Source organism: Haemaphysalis longicornis, unplaced genomic scaffold (genome assembly GCF_048455015.1).
Source record: "Haemaphysalis longicornis isolate Haplotype H1 unplaced genomic scaffold, Haemaphysalis longicornis Haplotype H1 scaffold_18, whole genome shotgun sequence".
NCBI lineage: Eukaryota > Metazoa > Arthropoda > Arachnida > Ixodida > Ixodidae > Haemaphysalis > Haemaphysalis longicornis.
Window position 1 is genome coordinate 3,069,476 of NW_027526282.1, and position 12,032 is coordinate 3,081,507.

General features: G+C 44.3%; 1 long non-coding RNA gene across 1 annotated transcript; it reads left to right on the forward strand.

Moving 5' to 3' along the window:
- Positions 1-1,592: 1,592 nt before the first annotated feature.
- LOC144166567 (uncharacterized) lies at positions 1,593-10,273 on the forward strand. Its single transcript, XR_013321706.1, has 3 exons — positions 1,593-1,847; positions 5,161-5,430; positions 8,698-10,273. It is a non-coding gene; the product is annotated as an uncharacterized LOC144166567 (long non-coding RNA).
- Positions 10,274-12,032: the final 1,759 nt, after the last annotated feature.

Genomic DNA, 12,032 nt, shown 5'->3' on the forward strand with positions numbered 1-12,032 from the left:
CGGGAGCATGCAAGCTAACGCAAGAATTGCGCAGCCGACTCAGCTGACACTGCTGGCCTGGCACCGCCTTTGAAACGAGTGGAAATTTTGTTTCGTATTTTCGCAAACTAAATGATTCTTGCGTAACGTTTTACGCCGCACGATTTACGAACGGCAGGGTACATAGCGAGTAGGTGGGGCAATAGCGCCAAATAAATAAACAAATTAAGCGCTATTAAAGGACGCAAAACACGCACCAAATCACACGCCCTGCAGAGATGTGTACTTCTATAACATCACATAACACAGCCGCATACACGGCGCGGGGCCCCGAATATTTCTATACGATCATCACTGACTGTGTTGGTTTTCTAGTGCAGGGGTCGTACGCCGACACGCCAGTTATGACTTCAAATGGAGTTAGACAGCGAGACAAGAACAGAGAAGTGGCGTCCTCCAGTTGAATTGCCCCCCCCCCCCTTTTCACACTTCGCCAGATTATTGTCAAATATTATTAGAAATTCGCCGAATTTTTTCTCTTTGCATTCAAAGCCCCCCTCCTCCTCCTCCCCCCCCTCCCCTTATTTGCCGTCCAGCCCTCGGCTGTGTAGGCTGCATGGAACTCAGCCGTTGCTGACCCTGATTCTAGGCTATTAGGTGCGAACTGGGAATGTATGCTGCAAGAGCGTAATTAAGTAAAGTGAGAGCAAACAAGGAAAGCGAGCGGCCTCTTAGTTCGCCCGACCACTTTGTTTTACGGCCACTAATTTCGGAATCGAAAACAGATTTCACGCTTCTGACGGTCGCGGCATTTTGTCACTGAGACACGCAACAAAACGGCAAGCTAACGCTGCACCGTGTATTCGTAACGGCGACGCAAACGAGCACTGTTTAATGAAAGCACACGGATAGTGTGCAGGTACGCAAAAGAGCGGCGCACCGCAGCAGGCGAGCCTGCGGTCCGTCGGACTCGCTGGCTTTTTAAAGCGCGATCATCGCCGATTGAGTCACTCTTCTTTTTTGATCGGCTGTTTTTGAGAAGTCTTTGTCACCTAGAGTATTAGTTTAAACTAGAAATTTTACTTAAAATTTCACTTCGTACGACCGTCGATCGGTGAACCTGCGAGTAGCAGACGCCGTAACGGTCCCGGCACTTTCGTCGGCGCTGTAAACGTGTTTAGCGCTGCAAAGCTTTTTCCCCTAATGCCAAGTTGATCGCTGAAATAGATCTGACGCGTCGGGGATGAGCTGGTGACCACGTCGCAAAATAATCGGGAGCGTCAAGCTCATTTTGCATCTGTCAACACGGGATCCTATGGGACCCGCGCAGCTTTGTACTACCCGGAAGTACTGCCCGGAAGCCGCTTGCGCAGCGCCCCCTGGGCAGCGCAGGAGGCCTATATATGTCAATTACTTTATGTGTATTCACTTTTTGTGTTTGAAAACCTTAAATGTAAGTTATTAACACATTTCAGACTTTGAAAGCAGAAAGATAATTACCAACATTACAGTAGTAACACAATTTTCGTCAAACATAGAAGTGCTGCATTTTTGAAGTCTGGCAACTATCTCTCACTTTTGTCGTGTTTTTTCATGGCGTTTTGCGCCGAGTGGTTGGTGACGTGATTTAATCTGTTTTATCTATTTCAAGCTTAAATCATAGTTATAGAAGCTTTATGGGTGATGTCTACCCTTCCAACCTACGCGTGTGTTGAACATGGGGACCCCGGAAGAACGATCATCGCCGGATAAAATACTGCGCGTCAAAAGTGGATGACATGGCATCAGAACAAAGCGTGTTCGTGTGTCCGCGAGATGAAGACGACAGTGAAGGAGAATTGTACGTTGGAAACATCGTTTTTGCTCGGGTAAGTACGCATTTTTTATTATTCTGTATTTGGTTGGAACGAATTCTGGTGTTTATGGGTCAGTAATTCGCTAGACCCCCATCTCGTTTGCTCTGAGAGCCTACGTGAGTTAGTATACGCCTCGAGCTTCGCGATCGCTGCGCCGCCTGCCGCCGCTTTTCCGCGGCGTTGACGGGATTTGCGCTGCGTGACTGATAGGGGCTCGTGCAGTGTTTCGGTTCTATTTCGCTTCTTTTCGCCTTTCCGTGCCCTAAAAAAACTTGTTATGGTGACGACTATAGGCAAAGAGTACGTTTAGGTCACTCAAAAAGCAGCTGCGTCGTCGTAGAGTACGCGATCGCCTGCAAGAGCTACCCGGGGACGCGGTTCTGCGCGCTTCGTCGCCGCTCATCCGGGCGTCGGCGACGGCAGCAAAATATCACCCATGTCACCTCCAAAACATCAGGCACAAATGAATTCTACTGACACCTAATTTATACCTGATACTGGCACAATGAGAGGTTGGCTTCATTTTGCAGCGTGGACAACGAATTCGGCTTCGTTTCGCATATATACGCCGCAGAAAAATATGTTTCGGGGATGTGATTACCCAATCCCGGACAATAACTTATGCCTTTTATAAGAATATAAACTATGCGAAAATGTAAAGTATATTCCAAGCCTGTGCGTCGTTAAATATGTGCCCACACACGCGATATAGCAAGAACTAAGGAAATGAAACCACAGAAAAATAAATGCTGTGCCAATGCGGAATTTAGAAACATATTAGCTCGAACGGAAATGAAAAAAAAAACAGTGCAGCTTCTGGCATGCTAAAGACATTCGTCTAAACTTAAGCCAGGTAGGTTTCACTAGACCAACTGTACGCGAAATGCACTGCTATTTCGCGAGACATCGGTGAGGGGGGGGGGGGGGCGGGGAGGGGGACGCCGTGTACAAATGCGGAGCGGAATCAAGCAATGAACGTTTTAGTAATCCCGCACATAAATCTCGCGTTCACTTTCCTTTTGTTTTTCTACTTCAACGAAGATCTGATCGTACGGCGGACGCATTTTTGGAAGTATACAGGGTAGGCTGTACAACAAGCGATGAAAGGTGTCGTTGGAAGAGTGTGGTATGTGATAAGGCCATCTGATTTCAGTTTCTGGTTTATTCTGCAGGCTCCCTGTGCCATATGACGATATTTCGAAGAAGCGATTAGTCGCGGACTCGGATTATATTGTAAGCCCGTCTCCGCGCTGCTCGCAGAGGGTATATGTAGCAGATGAAGGTCTGCGGGCGCTCACCTCACGACAAGACGACTCTGTCGTGTGCTGATCCCCGAGTATAATTATGCATTGTCCATCGTACTTTTGTTCCCGAATATTCCCGAAATTAACACAGACTGGCTTGTAAATGGTGGTGATCAATATCCGAGGTATAATATTGGCAAACGTAACTGGTGTGCTGTCAGATATGAGTGCTCCGCTGATTATGTAAGCGCACAAAACCGATTTAAATAGTAGTGTATAGCCGTAGCATGAACATCTTAGGAACCGGTGGTTACGAAGACACGGCTAGTAAATTTATGTCAGTGTAACTACAATCGGCTCCATCATACGCCGGTTCCGCGACGCTGGCCTGTGACACACACCTGGCGCTTATACAGACCGAAAATACCACACTAAGATCGCGTCGGAAACATTTACACTTTCGTAAACACACCCCATTTGCGAACAGAGTGACTGCTCCACACAAACATGGATCTCAAACACCCACAAACGGTAAATCTCAGTCGTGAACGTGCCGCAAAAGCAGCGGCGGCAGTGGGGAGCGGGGCGCGGACTCCCGCGCCTGCTTTCGAAACGGGCCGCTAGGAGGATTTCAGTGGCGCCCCTACAGGCCGCGCTCGAGGCGTATACTTGTTTGGCGCCCAGTCCACCGTTTCCGCAGAAGTCAGCACCAATTTACGCTGAAGCTAGACCTTGGCTACGATGCTCGCGCTATGGTACACGGCTGCTAATAATTTCACATCACGCAAGGCTCTTTAACACCGGGGCGTTTGTTTATGTGTCTCTCAAACAGTGCCTTTGCGGTTGCAGATCGCAGTCGCAATTTCGCGTGAGTGGCACAACGCTGTGATTAGTCCTCCCTCGTGAATACCCGCGGTATACCAAGAAATAACATGAACAGGAGGTTCCCTGGAAGTGCATGTGAAAACGCGTACACGTGATTCCATGGCTGGCGTCTCGTAGGTGTTGTGAAATCTCTCCCCCCCCCACGAATTCCGTGCAGTGCGCATCGCAGCTATTGCGCTCGCGAGACCGGCGACCGTACGCCTCGCGGTCTTCGGGCCGTGATATGTGCACATGTGCTGTTCTCGTGAAGCTCGACAACAGCGAAATTGCCGTACTCGCTCGCCAACGCGCCCCGACAGCGTAAGCCGACCGGGTGCTGACGGAGTTGTGCTGGAAGAAAAGCAGGCAAGAGATGAGGGCGCACGAGGTGTAGTTAAACATAAGAATTTACAAAGTGCAAGGTGGAGAAAATAGTATGCAAGGGCCGGAAACGGTGAGAGAGTTCGGGCCGCGCGCCAGCGAGCGAGTGCGGTCATTTACGTTGCCGAGCTTCACGAGTCCGGCACGAATATGACGACGCCCATATGAGAGTTCATAGAGGTATAGAATTCACATACGTGCAAATTGAAGGTGAAATGCGCGCATGTGGCCTCGCAGGGAGTTAGCATAGTCTCGGGGTAGTGGGGGAGATTTCACAACGCCTACGAGGCGCCTGCCGATTCTGTCAGAGTAGCTCTCGGGAAGTCTGGGGCTTGATATCAGAGGCATATGCATTGTTTAAATTAGTGCAGAAAATTGAGCCAATTCGCAAGTTCTCATTTTCGCAAAACCGCAGGCCATACAGAGACTAACAAGAAAGCTGTAGGCACTCACTCAACTCGATTTATATTGGAGAATTGAACGTGCAGATACAAGTCAGACATTGAAATGGAGGAGCCTCAACTATCACACACCAGTTCCGATTGAAAGCAAGGGATACAGATGAGCTGCTAGCATGCGTTCCATGCAAATTAGCTCAGTAGCTAGCTTTGCATATATCATGCATACCCCACTCACAGTACCTGCGGGTCTAATAAATACATTCTTACTGTGACCTAAATTTCACTTGGGGTGTTCCGGGAATGTTCTTATTAGTGCCTTGGAGGTTACTGTCTTTAAACGATTAAAAATCTACTTGATGTAAGCATTCGTGCTTTGTGTGTGCTCTTCTTGTATTTCAACAAGTGTCAGCACACTCACAGATTATGCACCTGCAGGTGCTGCTGCTGGCTGTCCTGGGTCAGCTGCCTTCCAGTCCCGTTTCAAAGGCTTTGCCAGGGCCTCCCTTGGCCAACCGACACTGCACCTGCTGTACCCATATACTGCCTGGCCTTTCGTTGGTGCTCCGTACGCTTTGCCGCCAGGAATGGTCATTCATCCATCATCTGGCCGCTTGGACCACCCGTTCAGAAGTCAGCGCATTTGCTCGACACATCGGTCCAGGCACTGCTGCCATATCGGTGCACCCACCGATTATGTACTTTCAGGTTAGTTATTGCATGTTGTGGAACTTGCCATGATGTATACGTGTTAGCAGTGCTGTGGCCTCTGATTATTTGAAACATTTTCATGAAGCAGTGCTGTGCGTATGGAGCGTGTCATTGCTTAGCAGAGATATTGAAGAGAATCTGGGGCTGACGACTAAAGGGCAAGAAGAGAAATTGAACTGACTTTGAAGCAAGTATTCGTATGTAATCAAGCCAAGCAAACATTTAGGATCTTTCGATATGGTTTTAAACTTGCAATACAAGCTGGTCTACTTCAGATCATACTGGTAATAACCATACTATACCGAAAAGTACATCCCGCAGTCTGTAGAATTCTGACAGCGCTTTTTTCGCAGTCTCTCATGACAGGCACTAATCTCAATGGTTGGAAGATAGTCGAGGTTGCACCAGTCTTTAAATCAGGAGACGGTACTTCACCATTAAATTTCCCTAACAAGCACCATATGCAAGGTCAGGAAACATTTCATCCACTCTCAGGTCGCTAATTATTTATAAAATCACAATGTCACATTCGAGTATCACCACGGTTTTCACAAGGGTTACTTGAGAAACACAACTTTCAGGATTTGTTCACGATCTACACTGATCCATTGACACAGGCTTACAAACTGCGGTAGTTTTTCTCGATTTTTCTAAAGCATTCAATCGCATTGCACACCACAGACTACTTCTCAAACTTCACCCTAATGTCCTCACTTGAGCAAAAGATTTTCATTCTTCTCAAATGCAGTTTACTTCTAATAACTATATACTTCTTTTGCTCGTGCCACTTTGTTGTCCCCCCAGGCAGGTTGCTTGGTCTATCTTCCATGTTGCATATCCTCCCATGTAGGTCTATTTGCAGATGATGTTGTAATTTATCACACAATTTCTTTCAACTACTACCATCAATGCTTTCAATCTGATCTTAACACAATTAACTCCTGGTGCTGCAAATGGCTAATGTCGCTTATCTCTAAAACAAAGTGCATGACTTTAACGGTGGCAAGTCTCGGATTGTAAATACTTACTTCATTAACAACAGCCTGATTACCTCTTGAGACAAAGGTGTTTTGGTAGGCCGGTAGGGGAGGGGGGATTGCATGGTGGATTTCAAAAGGTACATCGATTGGGAAAATAAGACGTGTGATTAATATTTCCATTTGCGTTCCAAAACTCGCTTTATTTCATATGTTTAACCCACTGCCGTGGCTAGGGTGGTGTGCTGTGGAGGCGAATGTCGGTTAGATACGGCTTGGTGTAGCCGCTTTTCAGATGGAGGCAACCCAGTCTAAAATCACAACAGGAATACCGCAAAAACCTAACAGGAATTCCTGTAGTACGACAGAAAACTTTGTTGTGACAACAGAAGTCCTGTTGTTACGACAGACCCATCTGTTGTTACAACACACAGTTCTGTCGTACCGACAAAAGTCAATTTTCTCAACGACAAACATTCCTGTAGTTACAACAGAACTGCCATTTACGCTACTCTTCACAATGAGCAATAACAATCAAAACATGTGCAACTACCGACGGAACATCAGGATCACGACAAGACACGAATTCGGCATGACGGAACATCAAAATCAGGACAGGATTACGAATCACGGCAGAACACCAAAGTCCCGACACGGCAAGACTACGACAAGACGACAGTACGACACGCGAAAATACGACAAAACTACAGAAATTTTTTCTGTCGTCTTTTTCGACTGGGAACACGTAAAGACGCCCGTGTTTGGAGATTTCGATGCGCACAAAAATACCCAGATGGTCAAAATTAATGCGAAGCCTTCCCCTACAGTGCTCCCCATATCCCAAGTGTAGCTTTGGCGTGTTAAACCACCGTTTTTTTTTCATGTTTTTGGTATAGTACCAGCTGCTGTAGCAGGTGCAACTTAAAGGTAAAATTATACATAATGTTTCCAAGAGCTAAATATAAAGGCCATATTGAAGTGGGTTTATGGGTCTATCTCATAGCAGTAGTAAAAGGTTATATACTCTGGTGCCGTGTAGGCAGGTAAAAGCATTATTGCAGTGATGAAACGTAGGTCACTGACCAAGTCAAGAAAGCCATTTAACGGTTTGTTGCTTGTTCACGGTGAGCATGTGTCGTGGAAAACGAAGCTATATATTGGGCATTACGCGGCGCAATGAGTTTGCATAGATATGGTGCAGATTGCCATCCATTATGTTGATAATGTTGGGCGTCGTCTGAACAATGAGGGACTCGAGCAGTAATCGAGAAGATAGATTGCACTCAGTTGTCAGTAATTTTGTCTTGTTCCAGTCGACCACGTGTCCCGTCCTCTCACGGTGCTCTGCCAGTAGACTTGTTTTTGCATGGCCCTTGTTCACTTCGTTCCTGTGCTGCATTAATCTTCTGTGCAGATTGCCCGTTTCGCCAATGTACACTGATTTGCATTCAGCGCATGGAATCTAATAAACAATACCCGGAAGCTTGGAGCGTGAGAGGGGGTCTCTCACGCTGACAATGTCAGAACGCAGCTTGCTAGTGGGCACATGCACAATGTATGCACTGCGTGTCTTGAAAATGTGTGCGAGAGTTTCACCGATGTGTGGGACGTAGGTAATTGCTGCACGTTTTGATGCAGTCGTTGTCCTGAATATAATGCCTAAAGCATTATATTCAGAAAGAAGCGAAGAGGGCGACTAGCAAGAATCCACATTGACATTAGCAGGCAGAAGCGTCCACAAGGCCTGTGTGAAAACGTGCTGCAATTCTCGTCCTACACATCAATCAAACTTTCGCCCGCATTTTCAAGAAACACATTGTGCACATCGTGTAGGTGCCCACTAGCAAGCTATGTTCTGACATTGTCAGCGTGAAAGACCCCCTCTCACGCTTCAAGCTTCCAGGTGTTGTTTATGTTTTGAACAAAAAAAGTGCCATTTAAACGTGACACCTCCTTCCTTGCCAATTTCTGATGCCTGATTGTTCAGTTTGTGGGGATACGTTTAGCAGATTGCTCACATGTCTAACCTGTATTTGTGCTTGAGCAGTCAAACGCTGATGTTAGCAGTGAAGTAGGTGAAAATTGTAGTTTGATTGTAGTTGTGTGCAGATTACCTACATTGTGTTAATTCGTAGAAAAGCAAAATTGAGGTAACCCTGCTAACTGTTCCGCATTGCAGCATTTTATTATGCGAACGTTAAGGAGTTCAGCTGCTTGTTAAAGGTGAAATAAACAGTGGTACAAAAAGAAGAGCATCTACTAAACAGAAATATCTTCACAATCGCAGGATGCCAACGGTCCGCCTACCAACTTGTGTCCTGCATCGTTTCTGCTGGCTGGAGCGGTTCATGGAGCATTTTCCAGCTTCTAAAAGTTTGTGGTCAAGCGCTCCTCCAAGTGAAAGATGCCGCAGAGGGATCTTTTGTTTTAATGCCACAATTTCACGTGCTCAGCAGCAAATTTACTCGTAAGGCTTTTTAAATATTCATCACCCAAGAGGGCATGTTACCTTCGTCTTCGGTGGAATGTGTCTGCACTCAGGTTATTTGTGATAGAAACAAGTGGACCACGTCATGAGAGTCATTGAGGCCTTGTTGATTGTGCATGCTTCTGAAATGACATTTTCATTAGGCCGAATACTTTCCACATATTACGATTTGTGAACAAATTATGGTAAAAGTCATGATTAGTTGTACTACACTGCAGGAAGGAAATGCCAACATACGTTTTAAGCGCCTCTGATATTTCAGATCGTTGGCTGGTGAGCAATAAAACAAAACTGAAATTTTTTAAAGTAAGATCAAATATTCGTTGTCACCAGTGCATGACCATAGTAAAAGCTATCTAGTCACCAAATTTAGAATTAGACACGAAATGCCAAGAAAAATAGGGAAATAAACTAGACAGCTGGCTACAATAAACCAATTCGTAAAATTCCTCAATGTCTATCAAGTGATGATTCAGGCGGGTTAGTTAAGATGTCAGTGGGTTTACACACCCAACTTTCAGGGAAGCACATGAGCTCCCAATATTAACATGTTTTTAGTGAAGACCGTCTTCCTTCATTAAGCTGCTTTGCACATTGATGCCAGTCTGATAAATGTCCTGAATTTTTGTTATGATCAATCTTTGTATGGGAACCATATATTTTTACATGATGTCGCTGTGTATTTCTGAAACTGTATCTAGTCACTAATTCCAATTTGTCGTGGTCAGGTTTTTTCAACTAATTCGTAGCTTTTTTAACAATTATGGTATATTTTGTGTGCCTAAAGGAATGCCTCATTGCATGTTTAGCCTATGTAGTGTTGAAAGCGGACATTTTGCTTCAAAGTGGAATGTCGGGCTAGCAACAAGGTACTTCGCGTGCTGCTCACTTTCATTCATGCCATTATTTTTTATATTATCATTTAAAATTAAAAGCCAACCAATTTGCTGTCGTTTTAATTTTGTCACCTACTTTATACTTTCTTTTTTTTCAACTTTGTGTAAGGATTGACTATCCATATTTTTATGATACCAAGGCGTTGGACTGGGCTAGCTGGTACATGTTTGACTGGATGAAAAACCATAGGAAAACCCAGGACACAGAAGAGAACGACGGGACAAACTTGTGCCGTCATTCTGTTTTAACTGTTTCCTGTGTTTACCACTGGTTTTTATGCATTCAAACATTTTTTATGAGTTTGTTGAACAGTGATTAGTTTAGGTGTGTTCAAACAATTGTTGGCTGCGAAGGCTCCCTGTAGCATTTGTATAAGTGCTCTCTGCTTTTTTTTTTGAGCCAATACCCCACCACCAGTCTTCATGAGGTGGTCTTTTGTAGAAATAAGTTGAAATAAATATTTGTTTGCATTGCTTTACATGTTGTGAAAGAATTTCTTATTCATTCTTGTTTCATTCAACCCCGTTTTAGAATCCTGCTTAAGGCATTTCCTCTGTTATTTTTTTTCAGAACCAGGAAGGGTGCTCATCCTCGGTTCTTGCTGAAGCAGCAGTATCCATACTTCACACGTGAGCTCTGAACACACAGTAATTATGGTATGAAACATTCTACCAGTATAAGCCTGCTTTGTAGACGTCATTGTAGATGTCAAAGCTCTTGACAGTGTAGTCCAATGTCTGGTGTAATGGGCAATGTCTACAACTTGTAAAAATTAATTTTGTGGCTATAATGTTTGTGATTATTTTAAAATGCACGTCAACTACTATTTAGAATCGCTGTCTAAATTGGCAGCCATTTTCCTGGTGGATACAGAAAGTGAAAAAGCGCATGTGTAGAGATTTCAGTGCACCTTAAATGTCCCAAATTTGCTAAAGCTAATCCAAAGCCCTCCTTGTGGTGCACTTTATATCCCATGTACAGTTTTGCGTAAAAACAGCTAAAAATTTATGATCAATTTAAACTTATTTTAATGTTTTTAAATGCAAATATTCTCAGTTTAAGCTGCCATATTTAGAGTAAAATATTTTGTAACAATTATATAGCTACCAAAGGTTTACAGAAAAGCTTTTTTCTTTTGGTTGTGCACCTTCTTATCAAAAGAAAAATGTTGTTAAGAAAGGCAGAAGAAACCCAACTATGGAAATTAGCAAACCCTAAAGCTGCGGATAGAATGAATGTTTTGTAGAGAATCTTTTGCTGATTTCAGTTCTAGTCAACTCTAAAAAAGTCTATCGACGTAGAATGCTTACCGTGAGGCACCTCGTAATACTAGCCAAAACTAATGGGCCCTGGCTGTTGGCTTTTCATTTGCAACAGTGACAAATGACCCCACATCCACCGGCAGGGACATAATGCAAGGCACCATGTACTGAATGTTTTCTGAACAATGGCATTACATTTCAACCATGGGCTTCACCAGGGAACTTGTATGCATTGTTCTGTGATGTTTGCAGTTCTTGTTATTGCTATGTGGGGTCATTTAGTCTAAAGGTATGTTTATAAAACTCCAAATACCACCAAACCTTGCAAGTGCTGTACCATATGAATATTTTTCCGTAAAGCAAAAAGAATAATGCAAACGAAAATAAATGGCTTGGGTACCCAACTTTTATAAGTAGATAATGAGCCGCAGTACGGAGGGAACTATATTATGAGCCACATTACGGAGGAAACTATACATTTTGCATTTGGTCTTCCTTGATATTGAACCTTCCTGCTCAGCTCAAGAATAAGGCACTAAACATTGCAGGTAGCTACCTTGATTGGAAGTTTGATGCAATACTAAGAAGCCAAGGGTTTTAAGGTTCAAGGAAGTTTTGTGTGGTTGAAGTGTTGCACACCTAATTGCTTTCACTGCACAGCATGGTTAGGCTCTGCAGTGAATCTCGAAGGATGTGTACTGCAGTTCGGCAAAGGGAACATATAATTGGTTTTTTACGAAGTTTTGGGTAATCAACTACCTCTAAAGTTATAACTGTACTCAGATGTGGCTCCTGACTTTTTAAATTGATGTTTTAACAATCGGTGACACAAGTTCAAGGAAATTATCAGCTGATGTTGAGCTTCAATGGAATGTCTCACAGAACCGAGCTTGGAAAGCACGAATGTTTCATACCATAATCGTGTGTGATATTGTGCAATATGTGGTCTCACACCTGCTGCACCTGTGAACCGAG